The sequence below is a fragment of the Arachis duranensis genome, chromosome 8, assembly GCF_000817695.3.
Source record: "Arachis duranensis cultivar V14167 chromosome 8, aradu.V14167.gnm2.J7QH, whole genome shotgun sequence".
In the NCBI taxonomy this organism is placed as follows: Eukaryota; Viridiplantae; Streptophyta; class Magnoliopsida; order Fabales; family Fabaceae; genus Arachis; species Arachis duranensis.
This window is the reverse complement of record NC_029779.3, coordinates 1,193,141-1,214,216: the sequence shown is the minus strand read 5'-3', so window position 1 is coordinate 1,214,216 and position 21,076 is coordinate 1,193,141. Positions and strand designations below refer to the sequence as shown.

The following is a 21,076-nucleotide window of genomic DNA, read 5'->3' as shown; positions in this document are numbered from 1 at the left end:
AGGAATTGCAGGGAAGTGTTCTTGTTATTGGCTATGAAAAAGTATTTTTGGGGTTTTTGAATTAAGAAACAAGAAAAATAAATTGCAAAGGAATTTAAACGATAGAACGGTCTTGACAAGGTTTAGTGGTTAAGGATTTCTATCCTTATCACTAACCACAATATGAGAATGGGCAAGGATCAATCCCATTAAATCATCCTCTACCTAGTAAAGAAAAGTTAAATGAGCTATATCAATCCAAGTCCATAAGTCCTAACTCTCCACTAATTCAATTAGTGAGAATTAGAGTCAATGGCTACCAATCATCAATTACTTGGACATTAGTAACTTAAGAGTTCCTAAGTTACCATCCCAAGCCAAGAACATAAAATTCTACTCTAACATTCTTCCAAGCATTTTATCAAACACTTGGAGGGTATAACAGAAAAACATAGAAAATTAATAAGGGATAATAAAATCTAACCTAACAATTGCAAGCAATCAATAACAACAAATAAAGAAGCAAGCAATAAACATGAAATACTTCAAATTGCATTAAAAGAAAAAATCAATCTAACATGAGGAGTTTATAAACTAAATTGTAGAATAAATAGATCAACAAGAGAAGATGGATAAACTAAAATACTAGAACGAATAAGAGTAGAAGAGAACTAATCAAAGTATAATAGAAATCTGAAATTAAAAAGGAATAAAACTAAGAATCCTAAAACCTAGAGAGAGGAGAGAGTCTCTCTCTCTAGAAAACTACATCTAAAACTTAAATTGTGAATAATGAGAAGTGTATAAATGAATGATGCCTTTCCCCTCCAGTCCTTGGTCTTTTTAGCTTTTTTCTGCCAAAGATTGGCTTCAAAACTGGGCCAGAAGCCCTTCTGAAATCGCCAGGTGCGATTTCATTAAAGGAGTCAGCGCGCGGCATCGGCGCGTACGCGTATAGTATGCGTACGCGCCCCTTGAGCATTGCGCGATCATCTTTTAGGGTTTATCTTGTACTTAATTTAGGGGATTTTATCACCTTTTCTCACATTTACCCAATGAAATAGCATGGTTTTATAAATTCTCCTTTATTTGTGCTTAAGTGTGAAAATATGCTTTTTAGACCTTTAATTAGCTAAATTTAATTCACCTTTGATTCCACTAGATGTCTTGATATGTTTGCTAGTGAATTCAGATTGAAAAGGTTAGGAATGGATCAAAGGGATGAAGAGGAAAAGCATGCAAGTGGAGATAATCATGGAGAATCAAGGATTTGGAATGATGAGATAGACGCGCATGCGCAGCAAACGCGCACGCGTGGAAGGTGACGTTGCAAGGCGACGCATACGCGTATGCGTGGATGGAAAATGCCAAACGACGCGTATGCGTGACCCATGCGTACGCATCGGTGCTCGCACGTGACCCACTTAAAATGAATCCGCTGGGGGCAATTTCTAGGCTTTCCAAGCCCAAATCCAACTCACTTCTGATGCTATTTAACCCAAGGATTGAAGGGGAATCAACAAAAATTAGACACATTTGGATTTAGTTTAGTTTAGTTAATGCTTTAGTTATTTTCTAGAAAGATAAGCTATCTCTTCTCTCTAGAATTAGGATTAGGTTTAGATCTAGATCTACTTCTTCTCTCTTGCTTTAGTTCTCCTTTTTCTTCCTTAATTGTTCTCTTGTAGTTGTAGCGTTCTACATCTCTTCTAGTTTCTTGATATTGTTAGTTGTAGTTTATGAATTCTCTTGTAGATCTACATTTCTTTTCAATGCAATTTGTGATTTCTTTGTTGTTTCATAATTGTTTTAATTTTCTGTTGTTGGTCTCTTGCCTTTGTAGTTAGATCTCTCTTTAATTCTTGTAATTAGTGATGTTTACTTCTATTGCCTTTTATGTGTTTGATGAAATGCTTCTTTTATTTATGAGTTAGATCTTGTTTCTCTTGGCTTTGGTTGAGTAATTGGTGACTCTAGAGTTATCAAACTCTTTTGTTGATTGAGAATTAGAAGTTGCTAATTGACTTGAAGGCCACTAAAGCTAGTCTTTCGTTATGATTTGACTAGGACTTGTAGGATCAAGTTAATTCATCCACTTGACTTTCCTTCATGGTTAAAGGTTAACTAAGTGGGAGCAATGGACAATTGTTGTCACAATTGAGGAGGATAATAAGGATAGGACTTCTAGTTCTCATACCTTGCCAAGAGCTTTGTTAGTTGTTAGTTTATTTCCTTTGCCATTTATACTTCTTGCCTATTATCTCAAAAACCCCAAACATACTTCATAGCCAATAACAAGAACACTTTATTGCAATTCCTAGGGAGAACGACCCGTGGTTTGAATACTTCGGTTATTTTCATTGGGGTTTGTTTTAGTGACAACCAAATTTTTGTATGAAAGGATTATTGTTGGTTTAGAAACTATACTTGCAACGAGAATTCAATTGTGAAATTCTATACCATCAATTTTCCGTTCATCACCCCAGCTGTTGTAGCTGACAGTGAATTCACCGTTGGAATGGAGTTTGACTCTGGAGAGGCTGTTATTGCATCAGTTAAAGAGTATACCATTAGAAGAGGAGCTGATTACACGGTATATGAATTAGAACCAACAACATTCTATACTAAATGCGTACAGTACGGAACAAGCTGTGATTGGCTTATCAGAGTTAGTCTTATGAAAAGACAGTATTGTTGGGTGATAATAAGGAGATATAATAGTAGTCACACATGCACCAGAAGTGCCATATCTCAAGATCATGCTAAACTGAATTCTAATACAATTGCAGAAGCGATAAAGCCATTAGTTTAAGCTAACCCATCCATAAAGGTGAAAATTGTCATTGCTGAAGTGCAATCGAAGTTCAACTACACGATAAGTTATCGCAAAGCATGGTTGGCCAAGAAAAAGGCAGTTGAGAAAATATTTGGTGGATGGGAATCTTCATATGAAGCTTTTCCCACATGGTTTGAAGCAATGGTTACAAAAGAACCATCAGCAGCTGTTGAGTACAAAACTGCATATGGCTATCGAGGGGATGAGTTAGTTGAAGACCTCTAGATTCTGACACGAGTCTTTTGGGCTTTCTACCCGTGCATTAAAGCATTCAAAAGTTGCAAGCCAGTGGTCCAGATTGACGGCACACATTTGTATGAAAAGTATAAAGGAGCTCTTTTAGTTGTAGTATCACAAGATGGCAATGGAAATTTTGTGCCTTTTGCATTTTCCCTAGTCAAAGGTGAGTCTGCCGATTCCTGGCACTTTTTTCTTAGCCATTTGCGACCACATGTAGTTAATCGAGATGATGTGGCCCTTATCTCTGATCGACACGAGTCAATTATCTTAGCTGTAGGTCATAGTAATGGAGCATGGAAATATCCGAGAGCTATTCACCTATTTTGCATCCGACATATAACATCCAACTTTTTGAGGAGTTTCAAGGCACCACTCTTGCAGAAGCTAATTGTCAACATTGGCTATTCTAGAACAATGCGTGAATTTAATACGTGTTACCAGAGATTATGTGAGCGGGCAGAAGCTTACAAGCAGTGGCTAGACTGGATCCCTCGACAGTAGTATGCCTTGGCAGATGGTGCACGAAATTGCAATCACACTTGCAATTCTGCACAACTAACCAGCAAGTGCACTGGATCGTCCAAGTAATACCTTACGTAAGTAAGGGTCGATCCCACGGATATTGTCAGCTTGTTTGCAATATAATAAAAGAACATGAAATAAAAAGTACTTGTGATTCAATAATGGAGAATAGATTGGAGTTTTGGAGATGCTATGTCTCTGAATCTCTGCTTTTCTACTGTCTTCTTCTTCACACACGCAAGGTTCTTTCCATGGCAAGCTGTATGTAGGGTGTCACCATTGTTAATGGCTACTTCCCATCCTCTTAGTGAAAATGGTCCATGTGCGCTGTCACCGCACGGCTAATCATCTGTCGGTTCTCGATCATGTTGGAATAGAATCCAGTGATCCTTTTGCGTCTGTCACTACACCCAACACTCACGAGTTTGAAGCTCGTCATAGTCATCCCTTCCCAGATCCTACTCGGAATACCACAGACAAGGTTTAGACTTTCTGGATCTCAGGAATGGCCGCTAATAATTCTAGCTTATACCACGAAGACTCTGAATGCAAGAATTCGAACACTCTGTTGTCAGGAGAGGTACTCAAATTCGTGAACCAGGAACCCAAGAGATATACATTCAATCGAAGATAGAACGAAGGTGGTTGTCAGGCACGCGTTCATAGGTTGAGAATGGTAATGAGTGTCATGGATCATCACATTCATCACGTTTAAGTGCGAATGAATATCTTAGAATGGAAACAAGCGTGATTGAATAGAAAATAGTGGTAATTGCATTAATCTATCGAGACACAGCAGAGCTCCTCACCCCCAACAATGGAGTTTAGAGACTCATGCCGTAGAGATACAATGTAAAATGTGAAAATGTCATGAGGTACAAAATAAATCTCTAAAAGTAGTTTTTATACTCAACTAGTAGCCTAGGTTTACAAAAAATGAGTAAAGTAAGATAGGTGGTGCAGAAATCCACTTCTGGGGCCCACTTGGTGTGTGATGGGACTGAGCATTGGAGCTTTCACGTGCATAGGCTATTCCTGGAGTTAAACGCCAGCTTTGGTGCCAGTTTGGGCGTTTAACTCCAATTTTTATGTTAGTTTTGGCGTTTTGACGCCAGAAAAGGGCAGAGAGCTGGCGTTTTGACGCCATTTTACATCGTCAAAAATCATGCAAAGTATGAACTATTATATATTGCTGGAAAGCCCTGAATGTCTACTTTCCAACGCAATTAAGAGCGCACCATTTGGAGTTCTGTAGCTCCAGAAAATAAATTAACTTTGAGTGCAGGGAGGTCAGAATCCAACAGCATCTGCAGTCCTTTTTCAGCCTCTGAATCAGATTTTTGCTCAGGTCCCTCAATTTCAGCCAGAAAATACCTAAAATCACAGAAAAACACACAAACTCATAGTAAAGTCCAGAAATATGATATTTACAGAAAAACTAATAAAAATATACTGAAAAGTGGCTAAATCCTACTAAAAACTATATGAAAATACCCCCAAAAAGCGTATAAAATATCCGCTCATCAGCAGATGATGGTGGACATTGTTGGGGCCATATGACAACTAACCTAGTGGAGTGCATTAATGGAGTATTGAAAAGGGTATGCGATCTTCTGATCACAGCCCTTTTTAAGGTAACTTTTTACAGGCTAAATGCGTTGTTCACAAGGAAGAGAGCTGAGGCTGAGGCTCGTATAAGTGCAAGACAACTATTCTCTGAATATGCAACTCATAAAATTCTGTCAAATCAACGCTTGGTGGGGAACATCCAAGTTAACTTATTTGATAGGCAGAACGAGGTCTTTGAAGTGTGCGAGATGCCTAATAGTTTGGAGTTTGCAGTAAACTTGAGCCTTCAGCATTGTGATTGTGGTGAGTTTCAGATGGATCGAATTTTCATGTTGCCATGTGTTTTGCCTACTGTGCAAACCAGCGTCTGGATTGGAAACAGTATGTGCACGAGGTTTACATGATGGGAGAGATCTGAAAGGTATACAAAACCCGATTTAGGCCACTAGAAAATCTAACAACATGGCCTGTGCATCAAGGACCAAGACTAGTATCCAATCCCCACCTTAAGCAAGTGACCAAAGGTCATCCTAAGAAAACTCATTTCTTGAATGAGATGGATATTCATGATCTACGTGGTCCTAGGCGTTGTAGGCTTTGTGGCAGTGAGGGTCATAGCTGAAGCAAATGCCTGCGCCGTGGTGATGCTAGTGCTAGTGGATCGGCTCTAAATTCGCAGTCTACGACCTTAGTTATTTCTAATATTTTATTTAGTATGATATTCAATTGTAGTTTGTAATCTTAGTCATTTCTGTCATTTTATATAGTATTATGTTCAATTGTTGTTTGTCATTTGAGGTGTATCCAACACTTTATCTAGCCTTATATTTGTACTGAGTCATGTGACGGTTACTTTGCTTAAGTTAATTTTCAAGTTTACTTTGATTAGAGAATTAAATAAAACAACACGATGGGTAGAGAATTAAAATAATAACATAAAATTACATTCCCTGATCCTAAACCATAAACAACGGAGCTAACTCATTTAAATATACTTTTCTTCATGGTTTCAGGCACCTTAGAGCATCCCTTTTTGACCCTCTTTTTGATCAATGACGGGCTCCATTTAGATTGACTCTTACGGACCGGATCAACCCTAAGGTTGTAACCTTTACCTTGGACATCTATAGGATAACACAAATATAGTCATGATCAATACACACCAACATAAATTCCAATATAGATCAATGATAAATACAATTCTAGTCAACAATAACAATTAAATTACCTGAACCAGACTCGTCACCCACGACATCATCACCTGTACCAGGTTGATCAACCTCATCCTCATTTGCAAGAGTCTCATCAACCACATCCTCACCTCCAGGAGTCTCATTAACTGTATCCTCATTCTCCTCCTAGTCATCCTCAGGCATAGAAATTTGTGTCGGACTTTGGCGATATCTAATCCCTCTGTGGACACTCCTAACTGAACCAATGGAAGTTCTTGCCCTAGAATGCTCAGAATAGGCTCGCAGTGGATGCCTCGCATCCAAAACGTCAGCTACTCACACCTGTAGAGTGTCCTGGATAGAGTATAAATCATTAACCCACTGAGATGACTCGGGACCCTGGACCCAATCAATAATGTGTCTATATTGATCCTCATCTTGTGCCACTATGCCTAGTAAGTGTGTCAATGTACCTTGCAGTGCCTGTGTCGGCCTGTATACCTCACATATGGTAGATAACTGACCATATGGCTGTAAGGAAGGGTGGGTGAAAGGTTGTGTATATTCCTGTGTGTATGGTGGGGTGGATAATATGGATATGGTTGAGTATGGTGGCTGTATGAAAGGTTGGGTGGAAGGTTGTGCATATTCCTGAAAGTACTGTGGGTGTGGATATTGTTGTCCATATGGATATGGCTGTTGATATGGTAGGTATGGATATGGTGTGTATGCATATGACTATGAAACTAGTGGTTGTTCTTGTTGAGGTGGTCTTGTTGTTGAGGTGGTTGTTCTTGCTGAGGTTGTTATTTTCACTGATGTGGTTGCTCTTATTGACATTCTTTCTCTTGCTCAGCAAGCTCGGAGAGCCGCATGTGATCATCGAATTTACCAATATACCAGTCCATGTACTAGTCAGATGGTTGATAGTTGTCGACATATTCACCTGTTAAGACACACACAGAACTATTTAACCATTGTGAGATCCATACTGCGTGTTCTACGCCCCAATTCTTATTCTTTGGACTTGTCAACACTATGTTATGGGACACTCCAAGTTTCATAGCTTCGACTGGGGGATCTTGATAAAAGCCAAACTATCTTCTAATCCTATCAGTCAGATGCCACCCCATAGCCTCAAAACATATTAAAGGTACCGTTGCACTCCAAAGATTTGCACCGTTGTTAATGTCAAATGGAATAACATGAGACGCAACCTGATTGGGACTGTATGCGTCCCACACAAACTGAAAAAACATATCAAACCTCAAAGGTATAAGTGCACCAGTCATCAATTTAATTCAATATAACAAAAGGTCTTAGCAACAAAACATGTATTCCATCCAAAGGAAGATCGTCCAATCTTCTCCTGATGCCAGAAGTTGTCCAATTTTTATAGTGCTCAGTGGTGGGTTGATAATCATTATACCTGCTATATCATGTTCATATTAGAAAGTAATTAATACAACAAAAATAACAAAATCGACAACTTAGTTAAATATTACCTGCAAGCGATTGGAAAGCTGGTATCCACCGGCGGAGGCCTTATTGTCGGTATTCGTATCCAAGCCCACAGAAGGAAAAATGTCAGAGGACCATCCATGTCCTTGTAATCATGTCTTGATACCTGACATAATGATCGATACATGTTCGCAAGGCAAGCAGAACCCTAACTAAACTTATGAATTTCAGAAAAGTCACGAAGCATCAGTAAATACTTCCAGTGCACAGAGATTCTAGACTTGTCACTAAATAACGTCGTACCAAATAGACACATTATGTGATATTTCATGAAAATTTCCTTACTTACTTGATCAGTCAAATGTTGGCGCCGCTTTAGGGTGCGGAACCATGCCAGCTTGATTCCGCTTTCTTTGTGGTCGTTTGACCTAGGAGCCACACCAAATTGGGTCAAGCACTTGTTTTCTAACCCACTTGTACTGTGATCAGTTGATCCACTCACCGGTAAACCGTCAGTTCGGAGTCCAAGAATCATTGCGACGTCCTCCAAAGTGACCGTGCACTCACTGTGTGGAAGATGAAATGTGTGCGTTTCCGGACGCCACCTTTCAACCAGTGCGTCTACAGTCGGCCTATGAGACACGATCCTCCAATTTAAGAAACATAATCGAACCTGATTGCTCTCAGTTGTTCTTCCATTCTATTATCATATAAGTCTATTTGGTGTAAGTGTCTCGTGTGCAAATTTCTTGAATCCTGAAAACAAAAAATAATAATTAACAGTAAATCACTATAACCAATTCATGACTATTATTATATTCAATACTTACTAAATCACTACATATTCTAATAATTGATGATTACTAAATAAACTACTAATTATTAACTACTACAGTAAACACAAAACTTACTTACATATACAGAATATCAAAGATATTTTATAATATAATCTTCAGCATGTATGATGTCACGTTTTTACATCTTCTTCTTTTTTAAACTCTACATTAAAAAAATATATGAATAATTAAAATATTTTTTCTAAAAAATATTTGAAATGAATGAAAATTCATAAATATATCTATCCTAATTGTTAACGTTAATAGTTTTGTTGTTTTTTTTTTTTGAAAAAACATTCCAAAATAAAACCAAAATTAATATATTCTAAAAATTAATAATAATAATAATGGTAACGTAACTATAATTAATTCTATTTTCTAATAATAGTTCAGATTTAATTAAAAAATATTTCAACCAAAACTAACATCACTAAAAACATAAATTAATAATAATCAAAACTAATATTATATGTAAAATAAATTAAAATAATTATTAAATAATTCTATTTTTAATGTTTTTTTATAATAAATCTGATTTAATTAAATATTTGAAGTAAAACTAAAATATAAATTAATAATTATTGAAACTAATATTTTACGTAAATTAAAAAATTTCTGAAAATGATTAGCTAATTCTTTTTTAATTCTATTTTTTAATTAATAAAATTATAAATGAATTATAAAGTAAAAAAAATTCTTAAAAAAAAGACCAAACATTAATAATAATCAATTATTAATATATAAAAAATCTTGTTTTTTGAAAACAGTTATTTTAAATAACACTAACCTAACGCTAACACTAACACTAAGTCACTAACAATAATTAACTTACTAAAATTAACCCTAACACTAACTAACAACTATACTTACTACTACTAACAATTAATTAACTTACTATTAGTTAATAACAAAATAACCTAAAAAATGTACTAACAATTAATTAACTTACTATTAGTTAATAACAAAATAACCTTAAATTACAAAACATTACCTTATTTTTTAAAAATTCTTGTTCACACTTTCAGTTAAAAAAAAAACCAACAACTAAGGCATACAAGTATTTACCTGAATGACTTTGGTTTAGTTGTGGTGACTGATAAGTATGAGTGTTGCCGTTTTGCTTGTTTTTGTGGGGTAAGAATAAGAATGATAGAAGAGAGCCGTTTTGTGGAATTGGAAAGAGAAGAAGAAGAAATGGAAAAGAGAAGATGGTTACTACAGTAAAAAAACTTCACGCTGAAAAAAGAGAGCCCGTCAGCCACGTATTAGCCATGCACAGAAAACGTCATTGACGTTTTATGCAACACGTCGCCGACGTTTTGTTGAAGAAGATAGTGACGTGGATGGGAAAACGACGGTTATAAGACTCCTAATTTAAAAAAGTTATTAATAAATGATTTATGATCTATTATATTTATTTAAGACTATATTTTTAAAAATTTTTATATATAAGTTGAATAAATTCTTATTTATTATTTAGAGTTCTTATAATTGAAAAAAATAGTAAATATTTTATATGCCTTAATTTTAAATATTTAGATTTTTAACCTTATTTTATAAATAAAGGAGAATAATGAATTTACTTATCTCTAATTTTTATTAAATTGGTATTTAATTAAAAATTATTTAAAGATTGGTAATTAAAAGTTATTTTTAAAAATAGATACTTTATACTTAATTTGATTTTTAATATTATCCTACTTTTTATTTATTTCATACAAATTATACTATTACACCTATTTTTAATAAAAATACCTAAACTAACCCACACCACCCCAAATCCTAACACACTTACACACACTCACTCACTTCTCCCCCACTATAACCCACACACACGATGCCCTCCCTCTCACTCACCCACGGCAAACACACACACGCACACTCAACACAACTCACCCACACTCACTGAAACAGAGGGGAAGAGAGGGAAAAAGGAGAACGGGGAAGAGAGGGAGATGGCGCTGGAGTCTTTCCGGGGAGGCGAGCAACCACGGTCTCCCAGCAATTGTGTATAGCATCTTGGAAACAATTGGCGATAACCGACTCAAAGGCTTTGTTCTCCTCCCAAGTCCAGACCTGAGGTTGCGATTAAGATTGAAATGGTTGATGATCACCCACTTCGGCAATCAGCTCTAACGGTGGTTGATAACCCCAAGTGTCAGAAAAAAACTGATCTGTCATGTTGCTTATATCCGTCTGCGACTTGGGTTGATGCTGAGACTGAAGCCGAGGTTGAGGCAGAAGATGGGACCAAGGCTGAGGCGGAGATTCTAGCTGAGGAGGTTGATTAACATCGACGTCAATAGCACATTGCTATTCCATGTTCGTTGTATGCAGCTGAACCTGAGGCTAAGGCTGAGTATGCTTGGTAGCTTATGCCTCCTCTCGGTTCTCTATAGCTTCCGGTAAACACTCATCATCAAGAACCATCTCAATCTATTTGTTGCCATCCCAAGAATGCGGTGGTTGATTATCATCCAAGGCCGGCATATCTTCCATCTCCTTCGTATCCATCATTAAAAGAGCATCCAATTCCTATTTAATCATTCATGTGTTTAAAAGAGCATCTAGCTCCTTTTCAGTTATTGCTGCATCATCCTTCATATCCATCATTAAAAGAGCATCATCTATTTCCTCTTCAATCATTCCTGCGTTCTGTAAGTCTTCACTCATTTTTCTTCTTCTTAGTTTCTTGGTTTAGTTTCTTCTTCTTCTTCTTCTTCTTTTTAGTTTCTTGGTTTAGTTTTTTGTTTGGTTTAATTCTTAAATAACACATTTATAGAAACTTCACTTTAGATTAGAGTAGTTTAGATTACATTAGATTAAAGGAACTTCCAGAAAGATTTCATTTCATTCAAATATTTTTTCTCTTCACATTTAATATAAGCTTCACTTTGTAAATTAAAGTGGTTTATATTACATTAAATTATGGATAAAATCCAGAAAGATTTCATCTTCAAAATTTTATTTTAGAATCTTTTCATTTTTGTATAATATAAATTTGAAAAATTTTAGCTAAATAAAGAAACTATTCTAATAGGATGTCGAGCTTCTTTCCTGGCTTGATGAAGTGAAGTTATTCACAGCAACTCGTCAAACCCAAAAGAGATAAAAGCCAATAGAAGAAGCGTATGAGTTGAGGCTTGATGAACCGTTCCGTTCTTGAAAACTATGAATTTAAAGAATGATAATGTTAAATTTGTTGTCTTTGGTAGTTATTTTTAGCTCCTTCATCTGATTATCAAACAAGCTCTTCCGCTACTGCGTGCCTTCTAATAAAAAATTGATTTAAACTTGTTTTTTAAAAATATATTTCTCAATGTAAAACGAAAATTTTAAGTCTAGATTTTATTAGAAAAATCACATTATCAACTAATTTTTTTTAGTTTAAATAAGTAAAAAAGTGAAAAAATAAATAAATCTTAAAATAATTTAATTTTTATGTACATATTTTTTTATTCAATTAGGATTTATTACTACAAAAAAATTACTCATTCAGCAACTCTTGAAAAATGTAGCTAAAAAAATTATGCCTTTGACAAAGGCTACATTTTTTTTGTTTTGGAAATGCTTTAGTGGAAAATGCCTACTCAGATGTTGCCAATTCTCAAAAGCTACGCTTTATATATATAATTCTGTATTTTTAACTAAATTAATCAAATAATATACAGCCATTCGGCTCACATCACATACATCACTTCCACCATCATCCTCAACAACCCATATATTTATCATTAATCATGTTTCATCCTTAATTTTCCTTTTACTTTATCCACAGGTTAGCTCTTTTCCTAGTTTCATCTCATTACTAGGCGTACTATAAGGATTTAGGACTAACAGGATGAAAATGGAGGCTTAAAAGCTTTGAAATTTGTCTTAAAAACACAAATCTCATAGTTGCTGAAAAAACAGAGCTATGCGTACGGATAGGTCTCTTCTAGCCAATACGCATATGCATGCATCTGTTCGCGTACGCATACGTACCAGACAGAATTGAATGCATGCGTGCACCATATGTATGCGTACGCAAAAAAGGGGTTATTAGAGCACTATGCGTACGCATTCACATATATGCGCTCGCATAGGAGCCAAACAGAATCCTCCCTATGCGTAGGAAGGGTATGCGTATGCATACAACCAGTTTTCATCAAAATTTTTACCAAGTCCGAAATTCTGCAAAATTTGAGTTTTGATCTTCAAACTTCCGACGCGCATAACTTTTTTGTTTTAAATTATTTTTTATTCGTTCTTCAAACGCTATAAACATCTCGAACCCAATTTTATTTCTAAATAAGTTTGACATAAATCGGGGTCCGAAGACCAAGTTATACTCTACCAAAGTTGGGCCAAAATCACAATTTTCACGAAAAATTAACAAGCCTAAATTTTCAAATATACACTTCCTAACCACTTTAAACCCCACCAAAACCTTACCAATTAGCATCAACCATATTCCAACTTCCTTATTCAAGGTACAACACATCAATTCTCTATTTTCATCAATCTTCACTCAATAATCCAAGTTCAACAATTCACAATATACATTATCAATTACCAGCCTTCCACTTTAATCAAACTTCAAAACCAAGACTTCTAATTCCACAATGTTCAATATTCAAGACCAATTATCCATATCAAGTACAAGTTCAACTTCAATTCAACCTTTACAAGTATCAATCATCACCACCATACACAATTCACATGTATCATTCATCAAGAACATCAATTGCACCTCCAAAACCAATAATCACATAATCAATACCATCTATTTCAACCAATTAACAATCATCACAAATTCAATTCCTATCCTAAGGTCACTAGCCTAAGTTTTCACATTACATTACATTTTAATACAGCAAACCGAAACCATACCTTGGTCGATTCTCCGCTCAACCTAAAACACTTCCAATTGCACTTTTCCTCAAGTTTCAATGCCTCAACACCATAACAACCTATTTTTCAGTACCACAAGTCCACTCCACACTTTGCAAGACCTCAATCAAGCTCCAATGTACACATATACATTGGCTAATACACATAATATACACTCACACATACAACTCAACTACTAAATCACAAAATTTCAAGTATTTGACTTAGGGTTGAGAATCTTACCTTACCCAAAGATCAAAGAGGTAAGACTAAGCTTTTCCTTCAAGCTAATTAGATCCTATAACATCAAAGAACCCAAAATCTCAATATTTTTAACCAAGAATTTCGAAATCAAGGGCTGGAAAAATTGGAAGGAAAACATAGCTTACTTCAAGAACAAAGTTATGGGCTTTGTAGAGCTCCACGCCGTGGTCGCGTGGCCGCAAGCGGTGCGGCGATCGGAGCTCTGGATCAAAAGTTGTGATCAAATGAAGTTGGAAGTGAATTTGGGCAAGGGTTTCAAGCTTTCCCCTTTCCCTTTCAGCATGTTCTATGTTTGAGAGAGGAGAGATGAGGCTTGGCTGGGCCTTAGGCACAATACGGGCCTAGTTGGCTTGGTTTGGCCCGTTCGGCCCAATTTTGGGCCAAATTCTTTAAAATTAGTGTAGAAATTCTCGTTTTAATTTTCTCTATCATATTAAACCATAAAAATCACATTTCAAATTTTCTAGAATATATTTTTAATTTATGTGCTAATTATATATTAATTAACCGGGTTTTACAATATATACAATACATATATAATTGTTGAGTAATAAAAAGTGACAATAAACCTGGTTAGAATATAATATTTGTTGTTACTTTTAGTAATTTATTGTTAAAAATAATAATTCAAATAGGTTATGAATTTAAAGTAATTGTTCAATTAGCTATCAGCAAATACTTTTGCAATAATACAAATTACTATTATATTAAAAATTAGAAGTATGATTTTTCTCATATAAACAAATATATATAATTTAAAATTACTAAAAAAATCATAGTCATTTGATGTCTTCAAAATATGTATTTAAAAGTTGGAACAATAATAAATATATAAATTCTTTAGCTAACTTTAAATAAGAATATATAGTTGATTAAGGAAAAAACAATGAAACAATGCTAACAAGATGGGTAACCATAGAGATATAAGTGACTGATTGTAAGATTTGAATCTGGAATCTTAAAGTCAAACAAACTTTTAACTACTTTTAAGAAAGAAAACTAGGACATGTTATGTCAATGTTGAGTAAAAGAGTAGAAGTTCTTTGACTTTATCAGAAGCCTATAATTTTTTTTGAAGTTTTCTCATTTTAGCAATCTTTGTGGGGATTCACTACAATTTTTCATATACCATTTGAGGTGCACCAAATCCAACAATCCTAATCATATGTGTAGATTTTAGATCAAATTAAATTTCTATCGAATATCAGCCTTATATTGTTCGCCCTATTTTTGAAGATGGATATAGTTGAATGGGAAAATCATCATGAACAGACTGAGTTGTGTTCTGCATTTTGCAAGTTTACAACCTAGAAAAAATGTAACATACAACTCAAAATGTTTACGATGATTTAGCCCATCCAATTGTTCAATCTTCCTTAAACAAAAATTATACAATCACACCACAGAGTCAAGCATACCATATGCTTTTTGCACCAAAATTCAAATCACAACAATGAACTTGTATTAAGCTTGTGTGTTAAGCTTTAACATATATCTTGATCACTAAAATGAATAAATACACAATTACATATTAACATATACACAAATAATTACGTATTAACAAATTAGTTCTTAAAACATTTTCTCTTTCTGAGATGCCATGTAAAACATGCAATGAACATGACCATACACATCAGATAAAAATTCCTACATCTTAGGTGTCGACTTACAATATTAAGGATAAATCCATGGCTTGAATGCCTCATTATCCACACAATGCCTCAACGTCTTAGCTGATTTTGGAGTGTGTTTGGTTACAGTGATTGTTGAAAAAATTACAAATTCGTAGCATACATCTATGCCCCAGCTGTTCTTGTTACTCCTCTTGGTGCTTTGAGTATTATAGTTAGGTAAAAGAACCAATTTTTTAATTTGAGTAGACTCCCAATTTGGTAAACTAAAATAATGAGGAATCAATAAAGTAGAGTTATTGAGGATTTGAATGTTCAAATTCTTTTATACTCAAGTATGTCTGCATGAGTATTTACATCAAATATTGTTGTTACATTTAAACTTCTTATCTATGTGCCTATTCTCATTCATAAAATTGAGTTTTTATGTATCATACCACATACTGGTACTCATATTCTACCACCCTTTTTTGGACGATGAGAACAAATTTTCCATTTTAAAATTTTGAGGAATGACTTTATCCTACAAGTTTCTGCCATTTTGCTACAATCTGTTGATAGATACATGATTATAACTATAATACTTTTTTGTGGCTTGTGAAAATGGGATAGTGCTGTGTTGGCACATTTTATGCTTAAGGAGAAGCTGCAGAGAATGGACATGCTGGGGTGTCTTATGTGCATTATGGGATCGATTGTGATTGTACTCCATGAGCCTCAAGAGAAGTCTCTTACTTCTCTTCAAAAAATTTGGCTGTTGAACCAGGTATGTTGTTCGTATATATGTTTTGTGGTTTCTTTCACTGTGTTATATTCACTACGACATGAAGACTCTGGTTTTGTTGTTTCTATTGGATGTTCCATGTTCATATTAAGGATTTTAGCTAAAGTCACTTTCCAATTAAAAAATAATTTGGAAGCTAAGAGGTAATTTAGAAGTTCAATGTGTAACCCTCTAAGCCAAATAACAGAAATGTCATGCTTGACCTAGACTAACAATTGATGATCTCGAAGGCTAGATTCAAATTTTTTATTTGCCATAACTTTTGTTTGCATCATTTGCTTAGAGTTATATAGTGACAAACACTTTCATGTTTGCTGCCATTGGATATATTTAACATTGCAGTTGTGTTTCCAATATATTATGCCTTGTTCACATCTTTTACAATATTAGCTAGTACAATCATGTTTAAGGTTAGTATTCACTAAAATAAAACAAAAAGTATGCCCTAAAAGAATGAGTTATCTCACACATCAAGTGCTTAACTATCTGTTGTAATCATCTATCCTCTTTTTCTTATTAGAACTATTCTGGTCAAAGTATAAGCAGCATTATATCAGAGCTATGTGGTTTCATCACAGTGTTATCTGGCATAGTAGTATTGCATAGCACAAGAGAGCCAGATCCTCCAATTTCAACAAGTAATGCCTTATTCCTCACTGATGAGCATGTTGGTTATATAAGCTCTTCATAGTTTTATTTGCCTTCATAATTGTACTTAATAACTTATTTTCCTCCGTGATTCACTTTCTAAAATATGCAAATTGTTTACAGATGCAAAATGGACTTGGAGCTTAAAATTGTTGCTTGCTTAAATGGTATACATCATTACACCAATGGCCATTAAATCTGAAGAAATAAAAGGGCATTAGAAGAGGGAAGTTAAAAGCCTAAAAATGTCTTGGGGTAGGGCATATAGTCAATATTCAGGACAGATTAGGATTTCTTAGTGTATTTGTAAGATAAAATTTTGTTTCCTATTTTCTTGTAATGTTTCGGTTAAGAAACTTTTGCTATTTCTAGAAATAATCATTGCCTAATTACCCTTTTTGTACAGATTTGTATAGTTTGTTGTCTCCAAAAGTAACATGGTATATCCAAGGCCTTTTAACTTAATTATGGTTGTACGGTAATATCATTTCATGTGATACTGAATTGTTAAGTGGGAGAACTGCAAATTAGAATCAGCTAATGTTGCCATTGAGTTAGACAAAGCCCCATACTCCAATGATATTTTTCTTCAGTTTATTCTACATTAAGCTCTATAAATGTGGTAGTGTTCTAGAGTTTGACTCTATGACTCCATCTATCCGGTTTTGTAAGAAGTTTCAAGAGGCTCCTATCACATTGTTTTGGTAGATAAGTCGTGCTTCTTTTTCTTGGAGGATGTCTGTTTTCGTGGTGGCGTGTGAAATGAAAGCTCGTGTGCACAATCACTAAAAATTTCTGGGTGATTTTTCTCCTAGTTTGAATGTTTTGTTGTATTGTTATTATTTTGCATTATTTTACCCTCTTGTGCTCTTTTCCCAAGTTGTACCCCCCAGTTTTTAGCTGATTTTTGTGCTCATATTCTGGTGTTCCTCTAATTCCAGGAGCTAATCCATGTAAATTAATTAGTGTAATTTTAATTATTTAACTAGTTATCATATGAAACTTATGAATGTCTATATATATTACAATTTTGATTTATCTATGGTTCAATACCATTAATTGTTTGATCTGAGTTGAGCTATATCTTAGAGATAGGTGAATGAACTTGCTTGACCATCTATAAAAGAACATTGATTCAATTATGGAAAATGGTTGTACACCCAAAAAATAATTATAGAAAATGCTTCGAAAAGTCATCTTAATTAGTATTGATAGCATTTTGAATCTTAGTTTGAATTCTAAAATTGTGGTTTGGATGAAAATTACTTTGGTTATAATAGTGATCATTGTATATCACAAGCATAGTGTGTTATTCGACTAGGATATTTCTAATTCTGAACTTGAAGAGAAAACGGTTGTCAAAGTTACACTTATTCAATTATTCTGCTTTGAATTAATATTTTTACATTATCAATTTGAATAGAACTTAAGAGAAATATCAAATCATAGTGAATAACCATCTCTTGTAACTTGTAGCTATTATGAATGTTATGGTTCTGACTTTATTAGTTTGTATTTAACAGTATGTATTAATATGTTTTAAGAAGAAAAATTAAATTAGACAATACATGTATATAATATTTTTGATAAAAATTATATAAAAATATTCTATATTCTATGATAAAATGTTTTCAAAGAATTCTTACTTAAATTAATATATTTTAAACTAATAATTATTTAAAAAAATACCTTGTTCCCACCCGAAATTCCTTCGGCAAAGTCATCGAGACCTTAAATAAGGCCTAGCTCACCACTCCTTCGGCATTGCCATCAAAGCAAGAGAGCTAGGGGATCAAATATTCCAATACTTACACCATTGTTCTATACATATTTATATTCCTACACTATTGATCAAACTAAGCCATATGCTACCCTCTAATAATGTCAAATTGGCACACATTCACATTTTAGAAAAAAAACTAAGGTAATAATTAAACCAAACTAAACATGCTAAAACAAATATTTAGTCCATTATTTGGGTATTTTTTTTTTTGCTTGTGTAGTCTCCTCCTCTTTCGTAAATCCTCTTTGGTCCAAGAAAATACACATATTATGTTATAGTTCCTACATAAAACATTAATTAAAATATGATAACTACCATGATTAAATACTTCAAAGAGTTTAGAGTAACAAATAAAATAATTTTTAGCTTAATGAAGAAACTACGTATGATAGTCAGCTATGTCATGCATACTCTTTTTTCTTAGCTTTTCTCCTCTAGCTATTATTTCCTGACGTTCAAAGATTTTTTAGCATTACTAACAACTTGTGTATAAGTTCTTATTTTAACATATTCATTTGAAATCGTTAATCATTATTTTCCTAATTCTTCATACCCTTGGAGAAACAACCTACCAAAAAATATTTTGATATAATGTGTGACTATCAAATTTTATAGGAAAGTTCTTTCTATCTGACCTTTAAACGGCAAACATATATAATACTATTAATTAATACGTACTTGTGCTCTTGTAAAGTACAAGGAACTATTTTTTTCGTTCATTGTTGTCACTAGAAGCCACAGGTAAAGGTTTGTGTTGGATTATTTTGCTCTTGGCATGTCAGTTTTTGTTCTCTTGTTGCCCCTGACATGGCTGATGATGACAACATAATATACATTAGCACTGTCATGTCTGCCACGGGAGCCATTACCTGCATCTTGCCATGATAATATTACCAAGATGTATTTACAAAACATAGAAACAGAGTATCTATGTATCTGTATGGACAAAAAATAAATAAAGAAATAAAAAGAGAATGAAAATATTGATTGTAGCCACCTGTGATGTTGATGATAAGTCCAATGAGGCAGTGGTGGTGGTGGTGTTACATTGACGATGGGGATGGAGAGAGAGTTGCGTTCCAAAGGGGTAGCAGGCACAGGTATCATGATGATCATATTCTCAAGATAACCATTTTTTATGGCATTGACGACGGTCATCAGTTTCAAGAAGCGATCTTGCAGCTGTATTGGAGTCTTTTTGGGGAGGTGAGCAGCCACGGTCTCCCAGCAATTGTGTATAGCATCCTATAAATAATTGGCGATAATTGACTCAAAGGCTTTGTTCTCCTTCCAAGTCCAGACCTGAGGTTGCGGTTGAGATTGAAGTGGTTGATGACCACCCATTTCGACAATCAGTTCTAATGGAGGTTGATAATACCAAGTGTCAGCAAAAAATTGATCTGTCATGTTGCTTATATCCATCTGCTTCTTAGGTTGATGCTGAGACTAAAGCTGAGGTTGAGGAAGAGGCTGGGACTAAGGCTAAGACGAAGATTCTAACTGAAGTGGTTGATTAACATTGACGTCAATAGCACATTGCTCTTCCAAGTTTGTTGTATGTGGCTGGAGCTGAGGCTGAGGCTGAGTATGATTGGTAGCTTCCGTCTCCTCCCAGTTCTCCATAGTTTCCGAAAGACACTCATCATCAAGAACTATCTCAATCTATTTGTTGCCATAGAAAGAATGCAGTAGTTGATTATGATCTAAGGCCGGTAGATCTTCCATCTCCTTCTGATGAGCGGATAATTTATACGCTTTTTGGCATTGTTTTTAGTATGTTTTGGTATGATCTAGTTAGTTTTTAGTATATTTTTATTAGTTTTTAGTTAAAATTCACTTTTCTGGGCTTTACTATGAGTTTGTGTGTTTTTCTATGATTTCAGGTATTTTCTGGCTGAAATTGAAGGTCTTGAGCAAAAATCTGATTCAGAGACCGAAAAAGACTGCAGATGTTGTTGGATTCTGACCTCCCTGCACTCGAAGTGGATTTTCTGGAGCTACAGAAGCCCAATTGGCGCGCTCTCAACGGCGTTGGAAAGTAGACATCCTGGGCTTTCCAGAAATATATGATAGTCCATACTTTGCCTAAGATTTGATGGCCCAAACCGGCGTGGCAAATCAGCCTCAGAATTTCCAGCGTTTAACGCTGGAACTGGCATAAAACTTGGAGTTAAACGCCCAAACTGGCATAAAAGCTGGCGTTTAACTCCAGAAAAAGTCTCTACACATGAAAGCTTCAATGCTCAGCACAAGCACACACTAAGTGGACCCAGAAGTGGATTTTTACGTCATTTACTCATTTCTGTACACCCTAGGCTACTAGTTTACTATTAATAGGATCTTTTGACATTGTATCAGTACCTCATGACACTTTACACGTTTTCTTTGTGTACTTTCCACGGCATGAGTCTCTAAACCCCATGGTTAGGGGTGAGGAGCTCTACTGTGTCTTCATGGATTAATGCAATTACTACTGTTT

The 21,076-nt window shown here is 34.7% G+C and overlaps 1 pseudogene; it reads left to right on the top strand.

Moving 5' to 3' along the window:
• The first annotated feature begins 19,617 nt into the window (after positions 1-19,617).
• Positions 19,618-21,076, top strand: part of LOC107459986 (probable magnesium transporter NIPA6) — a 16,394-nt pseudogene continuing 14,935 nt past the window's right edge.